Here is an 18,989-nt window from a genome sequence, read left to right as displayed (position 1 = left end):
ACATGTCTTTCTCTGTTTGACTTATTTCACTCAACATAATACCCTCCAGTTCCATCCACGTCGTTGCAAATGGCAAGATCTCATTCCTTTTGATGGCTGCATAATATTCCATTGTATATATATACCACATCTTCTTTATCCAGTCATCTGTCGATGGACATCTTGGCTCTTTCCACAGTTTGGCTATTGTGGACATTGTATTGAGCGTCTTTTATGTGTCAGGCACTGAGTGCTGCAGGGCAGTGAGCAAAACCCAGTATCAGTCCGTACACTCAGGAGCGTGTAGAGAGGGGCAACAGGCAATATATTTATTTCTTGGGTGGTGATAAGTAATTGATAAAAATATACCATAAAGCAAGGCCAGGGGGACAGGGAGTAAGTATGTGATGGCACGTGGAGGCGTGGAGTCAGGCAGGCCTCCCGTGAAGCTGACGTCTGAGCAGAGACCTGGGGCAGCCAGGCAGCAGGTACTGCGGCTGTCGGGGAGAAGGGAGTTTCAGGCAGAGGAAGGCAAAGGTCTGTGGGATGTGGGCCTGCAGCACCTGAGGAATGGCAAGGAGGCGGAGAATGGAGGGGACTGAGCAAGGAGAGGAAGGAGAGGGTGATATGGTCAGAGGCAGCGGGGGCGCTGGTCAAGGAATGTTCTAGCACAGAGTCGTAAGGATGTGGCTTTTCCTGCACCTGAGGCGGAGACGGGGCAGTGACGTGGCCTGTGGTGATTTATATCCTGACAGAGCCCCCAGCTGCCAGAGAGACAAGCGTCTGTGAGTGTGAATGGCAGCGCAGGGGGCTGAGGTGAGAGGCGGTGGCAGAGGCGTGAATGTCCCTACAGCAAGTGCCACAATATGGGTAACGATGATGACACCTTCTATAAAAATAGTTACCTGTTTTTTTAAATAGTTACTTTTAAGTACACGCTCTTTTCTCCAGAACATACAAGAACTAGGAGCCAGACAAAATTCTAGTTGGGGATCTGCTAAAAAGGCTTTATTTTATGACCTTCTAAAAACCACTGAAGGCTTCTGAGCCTCAGTGTTTTCATCTGGCAATTAGAATGAAGGACACTTATCCAACCTCTCCCACAGAGCTGCCATGATGACTAAAACACTCGAGAGTGTAAGAGAGCACTTCTGAAGTTTTACGGTGCTTCTAAGCGTCAAGGGGCAGACAGAGGTACCCAGTGAGTGTCTGTTCAATGATGAGCAGCAACATGAGGGGGAATTTGCAGCTTCGTTCTAGCACTGCTCACAGGCCAAGAGCCATGCAAAGTCAGTCTGAAGGGCCAACCTGGGGAAGCAGAAGGTCCTACCGTAGGGTCAAGAGAAGTAATTATTGCATATTCAGGTCCAGCATAAAACCTGCTCTTTACAAGCATTTTTTGAAAGGACCGTAAGAACATACCATGTTTGACAACAGGCTTTGTTTTCTTTGGCAGTGTTGTCTTTCCCTGTTTTGCTTTTGCAAAAGATAGCTGCCTCCTCTCAAAAGCAGCTGAACCCTGGTGGCATCTAGGACTCAATCAGACTCGCAGCAAGTGGGCAGAGGCCCCTGGGGTCACAAGGTGCTCCCTCTGTCCTTGGTGCTCGAACACATACCTATGCAAGGGGACTGTGAAGAGGGCAGGACAAGTAAACTGGTAAGCATGGGCAAAGACAAGGACTTCCATTTCCCACTGCACTCCTCGTATACACAACAGGTGGAAGTTTCAGGAGTCACTCATAGCTCACATGCATTTCATTTTCCAGAGCTGTAAACTGGATTTAGTGAAGGGAGACCCCAGGGACACGACTAGTACCAGAACTTATAGAAGCAGAACTTCTGCTATTACTCAGGTAATCTCAAGCGAGATTAGCTTGGATTCCCAGCTCTCATTCACTCCATCTGCTTTCACAAATGTAAGAAGTCAATAATGCACTGGCAATATTAGGTAGACAAATACTGATTCCTTCAACATCTTACTGAGCGTCTATTATGTGTCAGGCACTGAGTGCTGCAGGGCAGTGAGCAAAACCCAGTATCAGTCCGTACACTCAGGAGGGTGTAGAGAGGGGAAACTATTACTATTACTAAGCTATTACTCAGGTAATCTCAAGCAGATGCGAATGGGTCTACAAACATCCTCATCCCTCTTGATAGACCCATTATAAACCTGCACACCTTTTCTCTCATTTAGTCCTCGGTTCTCAATTCCAAAGATCTGCATAGCAGTTGATACCACATCTGCTATCTATCAGCCCCATAATCCTGCTAACTACAGAGGGAGGGGGGCAAAAAGACAGGAGGAAGAAGGGAGGGCAGAGAGGAGAGGAAAGAAGAAAGTAACTCACTTGCCTGGCACAATGTGCTTACCAACTGCTTCAACATCTTACATGTTAATCCTAAGAAATTCTCAAGAATCTTGCGGTGAGATTCCTCCATTTGAAGACTCACCCAAACCAGGATTCCAACTGTGCATTTTTAGTTTTCCAGCACCTTTCCCAGCCTCCAGGATTCTTCAAAATTTATATAAAGCAGTTTTGCCATTTTCTTTCCAAGTCCTCTTAAAACTTGGGAGGCGTCATTCCTCCTAAAGCCGAAAACTTGAAATCCCAGATAGACTGGATGGTAAGATCACATATTTGGCAAGAAGTGGAGAGCATCCTGATGGAGGAAAGTCCCCAGGGAATGCATCAAGCCAGCTACAGCGGCGAAAGAGTGCAGTCCGCTCAGAGGTGTTTCCATAAAACTATCTCGCCAGTTATTCTGAATTAAGATTCCTTAGGAGCAAGTGCCAGTAGGAAGTGCAAAGCTGTGATCAGCAAATGTGTTTAATGGGAGGCAAGACATCTAGGCCACGTTCGAATTATGGTCACCTGTTTCCAACTGTCTTCCTGGGTTCTAAACCATTCTCAAGATAATGCACTGCTTCTACACCAGCACTTCCTCAGTCCAGGTGACAAAGATGTCAGGCTTCTTCAAAACAAGTAATGTTCTCTTTGGCCTTTGTAACGTGTGTGGCTAATTGTAGGGGGGAAAAGACCTGAGCAGGCCCCATGACAGGAGTGAACGGACGCGGTGAATGGCAGGGAAGAACTAAGGTCCTTTGCTGCTGGTACCGCATGTGAGCCCATCTGAGACTGCTGCAGGTGCACCCGAGCGACCGGCTCGAGAGCCCACTCCCTCCATGCAACTTGCTCTGTCTGGCTCACGTAAGGTCCAAGCACCTGGGAAGCTGGGTCCTCTTGGCAAACCGCTGCCCAGGGGTCTGATAACTAACCTAGGCTTATGTGAGGTGATAAAAGGTGGTGCGTGCCTGACACTGGAAGGGCACTCAGTAAACTGCTGTTAACATCAGTTTCGGTGTTGACCTACCTTTCAAACTCATGCCTCTATTCCAAAACCTCTGCATTTCACCTCCTAGGACTAGAAACTTACTTTTTTTAAAAAAGTAACTTAGCAGGGTTCTCAAAAGCACAGAAAATACTTAGTATTATTAACCCTGGACACAAGAAATAAAGTGTCCAATGAATATTAAGTTGTCTGTTTTTTCACAGCATGCAATGAGCTTTTTAATGCAGAATTATCTACAGGATCAGCCAAAGATGACTGACACACACAAATGTGCTTCCTGAGTCTTGTCTCTTCCTCGGGAAAGGCCATGCAGCATGCCCTGCTGCTGGCTTTTCCTTTTGACTTTGAGCTCACTTGCCCTGGTTTCTTATATTTATTACGTGGACAGAGGGAGAAAAAGACTAAGTTTGTCAGACACCAGGTCAGTGACACTGGGGCCTATAAAAACCATGAGGGTTGTACAACTTCTATTAAAGGAGGGCACGTACTGCATGGAGCACTGGGTGTTATATGAAAACAATGGATCATGGATCACCACATCAAAAACTAATGATGTATTGTATGGTGACTAACATAACATAATAAAAATTAAAAAAAAAAGATGGAAGCATCGGATTTCTAAATACTGAAAACGTCAAACGCTCAGCAAGATTAGAAGAGAAATAAGTAGTAACACGATTTAAAGCTACAGACTCCGGAATCGTATTACCGGGGTTGAAATCCCAGGGCCATACCTTTCTAGGTGTGTGAGCTGGGGCCAACTGTCTGCATCCTCACTGGTAAAACAGACAGTTAACAGTACCTACGTCACAGGCACGTCATGAAGATCACGTGACAATGTGACGTAGAGTGCTTAGGTAAGTTACACATCGTAAACTACTAAAAAAAGAAAATAGAGAAAGAAATCATGCCAATCACATGAATAGTCAAAGGGGCTAAAATACATGCTTCTTCACTGCCTAGCAACTGCTCTTTCCAGAATATACACTGAATCTCACGTCATGATTCCAGTTGCAGTTACTGGGTTGTAAAGCCTAAAACACAAGTTACCTCTGGGGTCAAGACCATCACCTAACCTGAGTGGCAAACTGACTAACATGAAAAGACACTTGAACCACATACAAGAGCATCCCCTACAACCTAGGTTTATGTAGGAGCTAGTTACTGAATTCCTTGCTCCTCTCCAAGCCCAGCTGAACTGTGAAATATCCCTGTAAGTGAATGAACATTTACAGGCTGGATGTTAATGTGAGAAGTGGCTAGCCTAGTGCATCACAGGCGCTCTACGTGCATCATCACCTAGTTTTTGTTCGTGAGAGATGCCCCCAAGTCAGTAGTAGTCGACTGACTGCATCATCACTTTTGTATGGAGGAGCAGATTCCAGTGCTCTCTCCAGAAATCCTTCCATGTGGCTTCTGCCACATCCACTGCCAGGACCGGGGTGGGGGGGAGGAGATGCAGTACCCATGAAGAGCGAAGGCAATGGAGTTGGAAGGTTTGCAGCTCAAACTCTGATTTGGTCCCTATCTGTTGGTTCCTTAGGCAAGTGATTCCCTCTGCTCATTGTCAGGCAAGGAAACCGGCTTCAGGATTGTCAGACTTAAAAGGTAACGAGAGCCAAACCAGAAAACATATGCAGAGCACTCAGCCTGCAGCACGGGTGCTCAAGGATTTTTCTCTGTTCCTTTTGTCTAGTTACAGCAAACACTGGTCTAAGAAATGTTTCCCAGCAAGCAAAATTTTAAAGCATTCGACCTCAAAGCGCCCAGCAGCATGTAGACAAGTAATACCTGATCAGGGAAAAAAAAAAAAAAAAAAAGGTAACATTAGGCCTGTAAAGTGCTATCGCTGCCCAGGTAAAATGGTATTTAGGAAAAAGCTGGTAGGTCACTCAGCAAGAACTCTTTCAGACCATTACAAAGAATCAGAACTGAACTGAACGGGTACGTAGTTCTACAGGAAGAAAAACACCAACTAAGGATTATTTTCTTTTTGCCAAATGACCTTGCACTTCTAAATAACTGAAGTGCGAATTGGTGGCCCCTGAATGACAAAAAATACTTCCAAATGTTGCTGACAAATGTACCGCTTTTGGGATTCTAGATTTCCTTCTGAAACCAAATGTAACACTTGGGCCACAGAATGGGGCAAGAAGGCTGGACAAGAAAGCCTCTGTTCTGATTCCTTTGCTTTCTAGGGGAAAAGTGTAAGAGTAGAAAAGACAATGACCTTGGGAGATCAAGAACAAGGTTTAAAACCTAGGTTTTGGACACAATAGCTGTACAATTCTGGATCTGTTAACCTCCCCTGAACCTGAGTTTTCTCACTTGTAAAGTGGGAATGATAATGCCTAATTTCCATGCTGATGTGAGGAAGAGGTACATGCAGACAGCAGGTAACCTTATGCTTGGCAAACAGTACATGCTCTGTTAAGAAATAAATCAACCTGTTTTTTAAGACTCCTTTGAATGTAGAAGAATCCGGAGAAACTCCTGAGAAGCAGAAACTCTTAGCTTAACAAATCAGCCAGATGAGATAAAGGACTCGCAGCAGGAGGTCCTCAGGGGGCTGGAGGCCAGGATCTCCTCCACAGCCCCATCTACAAAGGAGTTATTTGGAGACAGACTTGACACTGTGAAGCTCTTTAACTGAGACTATATCAGAAAACAAAGTAAGTTATTACATAGGGGAAATTATACTTGTGTTAGCATTAAAAAAAAATACAAGGTAAAAAACAAGGAAGGATTACAAGCAACATTACAAAATTGTGTATTACTGAACACACACCTAGGGATTTCAGGTCTCTAAAGGTGACAAAAATGAAGGACACATATATTTTTGTATTTCCTCCCCACCTTTTGGCTTAAAGAAAAACCAAATTTTGCAGATGAAATGGATTAACGGTTTAATAAAAAGTATAATCAAACACAGAAGAAATATCTCCCACTACACCAGTGGTTATTAACCTTGGCTGCATTAGGGTGACCAACTTGTCATAATATGCCCAGGATGTTAAACTTAGTTTTGAAGGAGGTCGCTGGGATGTTCACCTTACTGCACACTAGGATTTCTTGGAAAGCTTTAAAAATAAAGATGCCTGGGCCCCACTGTGTGTGTGGGTGGCTTTGGGAGTTTTAAAAGCTTTCCAGATAAATCTAATGCACAGCCAAGGTTAAGAACCACTACCTGACGTTATAAGTGCAGAGGAATGTGTGGGAATGGCAAGAATATTATGAACATTGTTGTGCAATCTTTTATATACCCATCCCAGGCAAGGGTGCTGGAAAGGGGGGCAAGGCCACTGCCTTGGAGGGTAGTGGGGTGACTGGGCAAGCGGACTCTGGGTCCAACCCTTGCTTAGGCATTTGACCTTGGAAATGTCATCACTGATACTCTCCGTAGTGTATAAGGGCAGTAACACTTTACAGATTCTCGGAAACGTAAAATGTTCCAGGCACGGTGCCTGGCAGGGTGCGAGTACAATGAGCATAAACCAGGACTGTTTTACCCCCACACCTCCCACAGGCAGTCTTTCAAGAGTGGAATGGGAGATGGAGAGCAGTCATAAATGGGTGGTCTCAGTGAAGCAGTAAATGCCGTACCAGTGGCCTGATCAGGATGCTCTCCGTGGCTGGCTGGGTGTGGCAATCCTGGACCGTTGTGACTGAAGTCAGGTGGATGGGGTGCCGAGGCACATTCATACGTTACCTCAATAGTCCTCAAAGTGCACCTTCAATTATCTGCTGCTTCTAAGGTGACAGAGCTGGAGAGGCTGTGTCTTTTCCCAGGTCATGGAACTGGTCAGCTGGCATCTAACCTAAATTCTTTTGCTTTCTGCTAGCGGGCTGTGCGAGACTGTCAACTGAAGTCACAGCATCTACTGTCACTCAAATACTGTTCTTACTTCCTGCCCGGTGCTGTCGAGCTGCAGAGGAGTCAAAAGCGTGGCAAGTTCCAGGGCTCTTCCTTATTTTGGACCTTGTCCTTCTCAGGCACCAAGCCCCATCTGGCCTCACACCTGCAGACCCAGGCATAGGCTTCTACATTCAGGGCCCTGCGAGGCTGCCAGGCACTGCACAAAATGCCCTGCAGAAGCCAGGCCCTTGGCTATAAGTCCTGGGTCTTGCAGCCTAGGCTGCCCCAGGAATTTTCTTCTAGAAAATAAGGAGAATGAGCCCCAAGATACTTCTCAAGCAAGGATGTGTGGCAAGGTAACACAGGAGCTTAAAATAAAACAGAAGAAAAGGTTTCCTAGGACTCAGGTGACCTAATAAATCAGATTGCCCTTTTCCTGAGATGGGCTGGGGCATGCGGTTTACAATTCTTCCCAGGTGATTCTGTTGCCTCGCCACCCCCACTCCATGATGAGAACATCTGGATTACACAGTCTCTGGACCCTTCATTCCAAGGATGGATTCTGGAAATTGCAATTGGCTGGGTTGGCATTCGTGAACAAAGAAAATGCAGTCTACCCCAGGCAGCTTGAGAACAATCAGGACTGGGAAGCCTCACTGTGAGGACCTTGTTTATCAGTCAACAGGACAGGACTTGGCACAGGGGGCATTCAGTACATACTGCTTGAAGGAATGAATGAATAAATGAGTGAATGAATGAAATGTCAGCCTTCATGGCAACAACCATAAAAATGTTCTTTGTTCTTCCTCTTGCCCAAAAAACTGACCCGGATCCCCTTACTTAAAGACAAATACACCAGGGGAGATCACGGCATTGTTTTTTTTTTACATTGGTATCAATGAATTTTTAAAAAATCGACATTACTTTGACATAGTATCAGGGAGGAGGCTCAATAAAATAATGCCCTCCTTTGTCCGTTTTCCAAAATGCATTTCTAATGAATGTTATCAGCATAACAAAACCGGATACATACAAAAGGGTTATTTTTCAAGGCTACATTACATCTAGGATAAAAAATAATTTTAGAGTGCGTCCTAGGTGAAAGAGAACATGGATATCAAGCAATTAAAACAGCCTACCATTCTCCTTGTATTCTGAAGAGACTATATGATACTGGTTTCTGAACAACTATTTGCTGGGCTTCGAGAACCCTCCACCAGTAGCTCCTGCTGTGTACACACATCACTGGCTGGGCTGAACTTTGCATCCATGACTCAGAGAAAGATTAAGACATACATTCCTATTCTCTCTCCTTTCCTCTAAGAAAGCACTGCAAGCTCCTGGAGACCACGGCTGTCTTACTCTTGGTGGCTTCAATTCTGAACTTAGATATTAATCCTTAAAGGCTGTAACACAACATTACAGTTTAGCCGTGTACACTTTCAAAAACAGGACAAAGTGCTATTTCACTTTTTAACTTGTTTAACGTTAGGCTAATTGTTCATTATCCTAGCTTTTAAGTCATTGTTATTTTAATGCGGTACATTACATAGAGGGACTTAAGTGTTCTCTTTCTTTCTCTCCTTTGGTTTCCCTTTCCGGTGAAGAAATATTCACTTTTTTGCACCCTGCCTGAAACTGCCCAACAACCCCAGATCGCAAGACAGAAAGGGCAGCTGGGATGGGGAGGTCAGCAACGGAGCAAGTCAAACCTTCACCGTCCACCCTCCCCTGACTCCCCTCTCCCACAAAAGATGCACAGGTCCTCCGTGGACAAGCCCTTCCCGGGGCACACGCCGCGAAACTCCCAAGGAAACACAATGCCAGTCCGGTTTTCAAGTTTATTGTTGGCACTCTCACACCGATGGTACACGGTATCCAAGGCGAGTCCGCATCTAACAACGTGGTGCTAGGACGGGAGGCGCGGGCGCAGGGGCTTACTGCGTGGTCCGCCGGGCCCGGCCCGGCCGTGGCGGGGCCGCGGGCTCTCCTCTAACTACGGAGAGTCACACCACGTCAACGCTTACCTCCGAGGCCCGCAGGAGGCTTTAAAAATGGCCTCCTGACGACACTTCCTGCTCGGAGCCGACCGGTAGAAATCCTCGCAGGAGATGCATCATTTAAAACGCTGGGGGCGGGCGGAGGAGGCCGGCTCGGCGGCTCCACACCGGCGGCCCCGCAGCCCGCAGCGGCGGCACAAAGGGCCCGCACCCCGCCGCCGCCCCGGCCCGGGGGTCTGGGCAACCCCCGGCCCGAAGCCCCCGCCCCGCCCCCGGCCCCCCTCGGGGCCTTCGCCGCACGACGCCGGCCGTTTGGCCGGCCGCGCGGCACGCGGGGCCGCGGCCCGCACGACCCGGCCCCGGACTGCCCACCCCGTCCCGCCCCGGCGCCGCCTCGTCAGGCCCCCCGCCGCTCCGCGCGGCCCCCGCACCCCCTCGGCGTCCCGGCCCGCCTGTCCCGCTCGCGAACCCGGGGCCCTCGCCCTCCGGCTCAGCCACTCACCCGGCCGGCGGATCCCGGCTCCCGGGAAGGGGCGTCTACACCGCCGGCCGCAGGCCACCGCCTCCGCCGCCGCCGCCGCCGCCGCGCCCGCTGTAGGTCCCTACTCGGGGGGGCGGAGTCGGGCCGGCGCCGCGCGTGCGCAGTGCGGCGCGGAGGCTCGGCTGCGGCGCGGCCGGCGCCGGTAGTCCCCAAGGCTGCGCCTGCTCCCGCCGGGTCTTCGCGCCCCCGGGAGCCCGAGACGCGTCTCGGTCCGGCTGCTGGGCTCCGAGCTCGATCCAGCTCGTCCACACCCACTGCATGCAGTGGCCCTGCTCCGCCTGGGTGCCCGCAAGCTGAGGAGTCTCCTGCAAAAGGGGAACCGATCTCCTTCCATTGTCTCCCGGGAGGACCGTTCGTGAGCGCCCGCTGTGTGCCAGTGCTGGGTGCAAGCCTAGGGCGCAGTAGCTCCCTGCCCGCGTGGAGGTTGAAGTCCAGCAGCGAGTGAGGGAAGGAGCTCAGCTCTTCAGCCTCCACATTCTTCCTCTTTTGAAAGCGGCAGTGAATGACATGGCCTAGGGTCGGGTTCGAATCCCGACTCTCCCGGACTCTTTTTTTGCATGCTAGCTTCAGGACCTTGGGCGAAGAAGTCCGCTGATCGCTTGACCTCTCTGAGGCTCGGAGTTCCTTGCCATTACTAAAGGTGGGGAAGACGGTACTTGAAGCCCAGAGTCTCATCTATCACGTAGGTGGTTGTTGAGGACCAGGCGAAACAGTGATTGTTGGGAGAGTCTGGAGATGGTGTGAGCTCATTTAATGCCAGTGTTTGTTCCTGCTACTTGGACTCCCAACACCATTTTCTGGGAACCTCGCTGCACTCCCAACATACGCGCGCTTTTGACCTTCCGGAAAGAAAGTGTACCTAGAATAGACCCTTCTCTGAGTAGAGAAGGGGGCCAGTCCCAATAATCAGTGACTCAGATGCTGCTCCCTACAAAATTAAAGTGCTCCCTAGGAACGGCAGACTATGGCAGGGAGCAGCGTCACCCGGACGCGCAGTTTCTCCAGGAATAACAGCTGAAAGTTTATTTCAGATCTCCGGAAGGAGCACGGCTAGTTTCCAACACCTTCCTGTTGGAGGCCAGAGGTCAGGGTGCGTGGACATTGGCCAGAAGCAGGGAGGAGATGCAGAGCTGAGGGAAGGTCTTCAACACGGAGAAGTGGAGTTCAGGAAGACAGTGTCAGCCACAGGGCCAGCAGAGAGGCAGAAATGCCCACCACTGAAATAGCAAGACTGGGCAGAGAGAATGTCAACCCAGGGACCGACCACCAGCAGCAGTTTCTTTCTCCTGCTCTTTGCTGCAAGGCCCGACCTTCATTCCTCATAAGGGAGCCTCCACTTAGTCCTCTATCTCCTATGGCTCAGAAAATCTAGTGGACCTATTCTCAGAAAAACCCATTTATGTACAAAGAGTTCCATCTCCCTCAAAAGTGGGGTGGGCTTGGGAAGGACACTGAGAATCTAAACTGGGCCCTGCCTAGAAATCGCTAGTAGCAGAAGCAGCTAAATCAGGAAAAACTGTTAATTCTAAGTATTGGAGAATCAGAAGTCTAAGCATTAGAGTATTTTTCCTAAAATGTAGCTGAATCGTTGCCTCTCGTAACTTCCACTCATGCATTGCAATTCTGCCCTCTTGAGTCACACGGAATTGATGGAAGAGTACCTCTGGCTTTCCTGGCAATTTTTCTGGAGTTCGATAGAGCCGGTTATAAATCCCAGCTCAGGCACGAAGAAGCTGTGAGCCTGCTCCCTAACCTGTCTGAACCTCAGCTTCTCATGTAAAATTCAGCAAACAATAGGACCTAGCTCACAGGTCACAACTGTCTACATTAAACAAGAGAAAGCAGGTCAAAGCTTAGCACAGTCCCCGACAGATTTACATTTCTCAGAAGCCCACATTCAGTCAGATAAAATGCTTTGTGGAGGGTCCGGAAGTGGGGGTGTTTCCAGCTTGGAAAAGGGCCAAGAAGGAATAGAGACCACTCCCACTGAAACCCTTAAAGTTGACATATTGTGCCCTCTTTAAGCAGGGAGGCTTCACCTGGACCTTCAACCAGGGCACATGTCCAACATTTACAGCTGCCCTTGTGTCTTCTTCCCCATCCTGATTAGTTTGCCTAAATCCTTTTTCAGTGTTCCATAGATCATCTCTGTTATAGGTTGAATTATGTCCCTACAAAAGATATGTTAAAGTCCTAATCCCCAGTGAATGTAAATGCAGATTCACACCTGTGGATGTGACCTTATCTGGAAATAGGGTCTTTGCAGACATAGTTAAAATGAGGACATTAGGTGGGCCCTAATCCAATGTGATTGGTGTCCTTAAAAAAGAAGAAATTCAGAGAGGCGAATGCCATGTGAAGACACAGAGAAACACAGGGAGAAAAGGCCATGCAAAGACAAGCCTAATGTGGGGTTATGTTGCCACAAGCAAAGGAACACCTGGGGCTGTCAGAAACTGGGAAAGGCAAGAATCTCTCCCTATAGCGTTCCCAGGGAGGATGACCCTGCTGACACCTTGATTTTTACACTTCTAGCCTCCAGAACTGTGAGACAATAAATTTCTGTTTGTTACAGCAGCCCTAAGAAACTAATACACGCTGCCAGATATGATGGCCTAATGAATAGGAGAGAGGCGGGAAGACATGTGAACCAAACCAGTCATTGAGTATAAGGGTTGGGAGATGTCCATTCATTTACTTATTCATTCAACAAACATTTACTGAGTACCTATTTAGTGCAGACACAAGGAAGCTAGGTGCTGAGGATAGAGTACTCGAGGAACAAAATCAGGCTTCTTCAGGGAGCATTCTTGTTGTTGGGGGTGGTGGACCTCAGGCAATTAATGGAATATATAATTAATATTAGGGAGGGCTAGCGGTCAGAGAGGAAAAACTGGGTAGTGTGGTGTGGAAGGGAGTGCAAAGCAAGAGAAAGGATGATCAAAAAGGCTCAGTGAAGGGGACTTTGAAGATGAGCTCTAAGCCATGAGTAGGATTCAGCATGGGAAGGTGGAAGAGAGCTTCACACAAAAGAGCATGTGCAAAGACCCTGAGATGCGCAGAGTTGCGCATGTTTGAAGGAGAGAAGGAAGGGCTGCAGCTCTAGATCATCCTGGGCACTTAACACATCGTGATCTTAGTTAGTCATTTATGGCGATTCTGCCAGTGAGGACCCTGTGGCTCGCGGAGGAAGGGACTTGACCTCAGTGTGCCTCAGAAAAGGGCCAGGTCTCTAACAACCAGGTCTGGATCTTTGGGCTAGTTGCGGGAGTGGGGGGGTGGGGGGTGGGGGGAAACGGAGGCGGGCAAAGACATGTAAATCTCAGGCATTTCAAGACTGCGTAAACAGGAGACCCTAGGAAGTGGCTTTTTTTGTTTGTTTGTTAAAAATATTTCAGGAATGTCTAGTAACTTCTTTGAGCTTTTGTTTGCTCACCTGTGAAAGAGGGGGAAAAGGCCTCTTTGTTCAGGTTCCCCAAGGTCGTTTAGGACTACCAAAATACTCAAATTCAGTGCTCCTCCCATTCCTGGAACGCAGGGGGTGGAGGCTGCAGAGTCCGAATCCCAATCCCGTTACTCTTTGGTACGGGCTGTGTGGCCTTGGGCAAGTTACTGCCGGTCTCTGAGATGCTTTTATCGACTCAAAAGGGGGCGGAGGAGCGCGCCTGAGACTAGGCTCGGGTTCCGGACACGCTGTGCCACCTGGCGGCGCTGCGTTTTTCCCCAGCACTGCGGGGAGCACCCGCCCTGCTCAGCCGCCTCTGGAGCCCCGCGGGACCGCGCGGTAGGGCAGCCGGAGCCGGGAGCAGCGCACCGGGCATGCGCGGCCGGTAGAGCCACTCGAGGCAGCCTCTACGCCTCCCCGCGCACCCCCTTCCGCCGCGAGCGCGGGGGCTGTAGTACCGCGGGAGGCCTGTGGCGTCGCTGCGCGGCCGGCCCTGCGGGTTCCGCGCTTGTAGAGCTCTACCCGGCGCGGGCAGTTCTGCGCTCACCTGGCGGCTGGCACAGCAACCTGGGCACCCCCAGCCCGCGGCGCGCCCCCCCGCCTCCGACTCGCTTCTTCGAGATGTGCTGCTTTGTTTTTGTTTCTCCTAGGCCGCGGGATCGGCGGGGGCTGGACGCGTCCCGCTGGCGAGACTCCCGGCCCAGCCGCGTGCGCGCTCGCAAGCGGCGTTTGCAAAGTTGGTATTTAACCAAAGGCAAATGCCTACCTGGGGATCCAGAAGCGGGGGGTCAAAGTGGCTCCTGATGATTCACAGCCTCCCACTCTTCACATTTTCCTAGACTGACAAGTAAATGTGCGTCCCCGCCTCTGGGCTGTAAGTTCCACCAGCGCCCGTGTCCGTGTCACGGCTATTTTGTTCATCGCTGACGCGCCAGGGTTAGCATATGCCAGGCCCGGAGCAGACCCGGCTTCCAGGACCAAGCTGGCCTGAGCCGCCAGCGTCGCTTGCTTGGACCCGGGGTAGCCAAAGCCTGACTAGGACAGGGCCGTCCCTGAAGAGGTTCCCGAGGGAGGTACAAAAGAGAGTGCAAAAAAGGGAGAAGAGCGTTTAGAACGTTCACCGAAATCGGACACGGCTTCGGCATCCCAGCGCGGGATCCGCGGAACAAGGTAGGGGAATTCGGGTGGGGTGTACTCTAACTCAGGTCCCTGGTGGCCCTGGCTGCGTTCTCGCCGCATGCAGTGGACGCCTGTGTGTTGAGAGAGGATGGGGGCGGGGGGAACACCTGGCCCTTCGAGGCAGATTGTTCTAGGCTGCGATGATAGCCTTCCGCCTCACCTCCCCGCTTCCATGCTGAAGCAGCCAGAGTGCTCCTTCCACAAAGCAAATGGGATGGAGTCACTCCCCAGCTGAAGATCCTTGCAGGACCCTCCAGTCCTATACGACCTGACCTCCCACAGCGCCCCTTCCTCACTTCTCATTCCTGTGCTTCTCCACGCTGGCTCCCTCTGCAGGGCTGATGCACAGGGCTTCTCTTGTCCCAGGACCCTAGCACGTGTTCCTTCTGTCTGGGACATTTCTCCTCTCAACTCAAAAACCCCCTTCTTAGAGGTCTTTCTAACGGTTTAATCTCCCATAGCCACCACCTCCCCGCACTCTAGCACATCCTTGTGTTTATGTTCTTTATAACAAACTGAAATCATTTATTATTTGTTTACTTGGGTCTTCTCATTCTCCTACACAACGAAATAAGTTATTGGTCTGTCTTGTTCACTTAAGGAGAGGGCCTGGCACTCAACAGACACCTAAGATAATTGAGTGCCTACTATCTTGGTGTGAGTGTCCCGAGCTGAAAGCAGACTTGGAACCCTCAGGTCCGAATATTGACACTTAACTCTTCCTCTACTCGTTCATCTCTAAATTTTCTCATCTGGGAAATGATGGGGATAATAATAGTATCTGAAACTGAGATGAGTTAACTTTGTGGAAGACCGAAGGAGGTGCTCAGCTTGAGAGCCCTAGGTGATTTAGCTATTGCATCAGTTTGGATGGGCTAGGTTACATTGTAGCCATAAACAGCCCCCAAATTTCAGTGGTTTAAAAAGACATAGGTTTATTTTTCATTTATGCCATATGTCCACCATAGATTGCCAAGAACTTGGCTCCTTGACATCAGCCAGGCTGATAAAGCAGCCACCAGCTGATGTTGCCAAGGCAAAAAGGAGAGCTTGGCTTAATTCTCACAACTTCCAGTGAGAAGCTCTCAGAAGGAAAGACTAAATTTTCAAGTCTTGCTTGTAGCCAGGTGTGATCATGTCACTGGGTTCTAGTCCATGGGAAGTAAACAGACCTAGAGTATGCATAACATCCAGAAGTGTTCTCAAAGAAGGGGCATGCAATTCTTTGCCCCTTCTTCCCTCTGCTGGCTTAAATAAAGGGGTGAAGAAGTAACAACTGAGGCTTGCACAGCCACTAGGGATTAGGTAGTGAGTATAACTTGCTGAGGATAGTGGAGCAACAAGGTAGAAGAATGAACCTGGGCCCCTGATAATCACAGAGCTGCCATACCTGCCGTCTACTGCCAAACCCCTGACTTAATTTTAAAAGGGAAATAAAATGCTGTTTTGGATTTGCTGTCACTCACAGAAAAACCTCATATGAACCAATCCATTGTCTGGGGCAGTAAAGGATGGGAATGGGCAAAGCATGAGCCAACATGATATGAAAAATGAACAGTATGTGTTGGATGATCTACAAAGTCAAATCAACAGAAGCAACAGCTCAGAGTGAGAAGTCTGCAGAAGAAATACAAGTAGTCTCCATCCCAACCCCTTTAAAAGCCCCTAGATAGAAAGTGAGGGCCACTGCATCTCCTGCAGTAAGTAGGAGGCTCTTGCTATTTTTATTGGAATCTCAGAGTGAAGGGTGATGTGTCTTCTCTTCTTTCTTTAAATAGACTTCTTTGAGAGCTCTGTGTGCCTTTCATGGTTCTTGAAGGTTAGATGTATGTATTCAGAATCAGGTACTCAGCTGGCATGTCATTCTTCCCAGCAGGATGGCGATCAGTTTCAAGATTCCTCAAGTAATTAAAAGTAATAAAAAGAGAAAATTATATCCTGTATCATAATATCCAATTTGGTTTTACATTTATTGGAAATAAAGACCCTTCCTATACTGGAGATGTGTTATTTGCAGACAAGTGCTTGCAAATAACCTGTCTGAAAATCTTCCTTATCATTTATAACTAAAAATGTGAAAATTATAGGTAGCCAGTCATGGATACTGTATTGCCAGTGATGCAGAATGTACATTGCGTTGTCATCTATATTTTGAACAAATTTTATTCTCGAACCAAAACATGATACTTGATTTTTAGAACATAATGAACTACTCTCCTTTTAATTCTATAGGATGGATTTCTAGAATTAGAATTGCTGAGTAGAAAGATATCTCTCTCTCTCTCTCATAATCTTTTTTAACAGAGCTTGACAGGTTAATTTCCTAAACCCTGCAGTAATTTCAGTGCCCATTGTTAGTAACAATTTATAGAACCTCTGCTTGGCTTTGGGTCCCCTCAACCCCCTACTAGGACTGAGTGTAACATTCTTCTGAACTTTTTGCCACCTGTTGGGTGAAAAACATGTTAACTCATTGTTACTTTAATTGGCATTTCCCTGATAATTGTGAAGTTGAGCTCCTTTTCATTTGTCTATGAGCATCAGGATTTCCCCTTCTATCAAATGGCTATTTTTATCCTTTGATTATTTTTCAACTGGACTATTTTGCCCTTATATTACCAATTTATGGGAGTTACTGAAGTAGCATAATATAAGGATCTTTTATCTGACATACGTGCTTCAAAGACTTTTCCCAGTCTATTCTTTCTGACTTTGCTTATTGTCTTTTTGTCATATTTTGAATACTTACATAGTCAAATGTTTCCTTTTCCTTTTTTTTTTGATTGTCCTGTCTTGCTTAAGAAATCCCCCAGACACACAGTGCCACAAATGCCAAGAGCATACCCATATTTTCATAGATTTTTTCCTAGTTATTGTTACATATATTTTTTTTTAATTTTTTTTTTTTTGAGAGAGAATGAGATAGAGAGAGAGCATGAGAGGGGGGAGGGTCAGAGGGAGAAGCAGAGCAGGGAGCCCGATGCGGGACTCGATCCAGGGACTCCAGGATCATGACCTGAGCCGAAGGCAGTCGCTTAACCAACTGAGCCACCCAGGTGCCCATGTTACATATATTTTTATCTTTAAAGATTTCATTCTCCTGAAAATTATTTTTTTCTGTAGATAAAAGGAAGAATCTGCCTTTTCCTCCCCGTTTGACAGGCAGTTTTGGATGCAGCAATCTGTATTTAAAGGAACCACCCTTCTCCTGCTGACTTATAATACCACCTTGGCCACTCCTTAGGGTTTCTACTTGTGAATTTCTAGTATGTCTCAATTAGGGTGGCTTTTGGTTAAAGAAAAAAAAAATCTGGTAAGGCAAGATTGCCTCCTTACCCCTTCTCCTCTATGTATTTTTTGTTTTCATTAGAGTTTTCTTAGGTATCCTTTGACATTTATCCTCCACGTGAGATAATAAGGGTTTTGTTGGTTGTTGTTTGTTTTCACCTTGTATGCTGGTCCTAAGGTGTACGGAATTGGACTGGTTTGATCAAGCATCCTCTTTGATGACTGGCTTGCCCTTCCCATATGCCCAGAAAGTGACCACTGGGGTACTTGTTTGCTGCGAGGGTCCAGGCGGAGGAAGCTGCTGGGGCTGGGGTGTGTGTGGGGGGGTGTAGGGTGAAACGCCGCTGGTGTTCTGGTCTCAAATGGGTCCTTTTTACTCTGAAGGGTGCCTTGTAATTCACACAAAAGCCCCGCATTAGCAGCGGGCCTCCGGGGGTGGAACTGCCGGGGAATGGAGGGCCCACCCTAGTTAAAGCTGCGCCCCCACCCCCACCCCCCATGTGCTCACCTAGTGCTTTGCTATCCCTCAGAAAACAGCTTGTTTGCAGCACCAGGCTGGCGGGGCCTCAGACCCCCTGCATTGAATCCAGCTCCGCGTTTGGCTTTCTGAGCACCTCTCTTCCTGGATCTCCGCACTTTCAAAATAGGTGACCACTTCTCTAGCTGCCTCTCGGCCTGGGACAGCAGTGTCAACTGCTTGTGGGACGGTGGTCTCCTAATTGCCTTCCTTGCTCCTGCCCTCACTGGCCTTCACTGTTCTCTGCTCTGCAGCCAGAGTGATCCTTTCAAACTGAAGTCTTGGGTAGGGTCTGAGTCTGGCCAGAGCACTCCCACCCCATTCAGAGTCAAAGCCGGTCTCCCCGAGGGCAGCAGGGTTCCACATGATCAGCTCCTGTCGCCTCTCTGACCTCGCTCCGATTACTCTGCCTCTTAGTCATTCGTTCATTCATTCATTCATTCATTCATCAAATATAGATTGAGTGCTGACTTCTGTGCCACACACTGTTATAGATGCTTGGGACACTCAGTGGACAAACGTGTGTGAGAGAGGAGGGACTAGTCTCTTGACCCATGAACTTGGGGGCACGTGGGTGCCTCAGACCCGAACACTAGCTGTGTCCCTGCCCGGACTGCCCTTGCCCCAGAAATCCACATGCCTTATGTCTTCACCTTCTTCACGTTTCTCTTCAAATGTCACCTCCTAGCAAAGCCTTCCCTGACTGCCCTATTTAGGATTGCCATGCATCTGGCACTTACTATCTCCCCTGCCCTATTCAGTTCTTTGTGACTCTTAATTTTCTCTAACAGACTTTGAATTTTATAATGTCTAGACTTTATAATTTCTGTCTG

The 18,989-nt window shown here is 48.4% G+C and overlaps 1 protein-coding gene across 3 annotated transcripts in view; it reads right to left on the bottom strand.

Moving 5' to 3' along the window:
• ZNF518B (zinc finger protein 518B) overlaps positions 1 to 14,339 on the bottom strand; it is a 22,127-nt gene extending 7,788 nt beyond the window's left edge. For 2 of the 3 annotated variants that reach the window (XM_081812609.1, XM_081812611.1), the window contains exon 1: positions 9,689 to 9,830. The gene's annotated coding sequence lies outside the window, so the exon portion shown is untranslated. Of the gene's footprint in view, positions 1 to 9,688; positions 9,831 to 13,938 lie in introns of those variants that run through there. The other variant, XM_081812610.1, reaches the window with a different exon arrangement.
• Between the last annotated feature and the right edge of the window lie 4,650 nt (positions 14,340 to 18,989).

The sequence above is a fragment of the Leptonychotes weddellii genome, chromosome 2 (assembly GCF_054177405.1).
Source record: "Leptonychotes weddellii isolate Sample4059 chromosome 2, ASM5417740v2, whole genome shotgun sequence".
NCBI lineage: Eukaryota > Metazoa > Chordata > Mammalia > Carnivora > Phocidae > Leptonychotes > Leptonychotes weddellii.
Note: the sequence above shows the minus strand (reverse complement) of the source record. Positions and strands in the feature narration are given on the sequence as shown.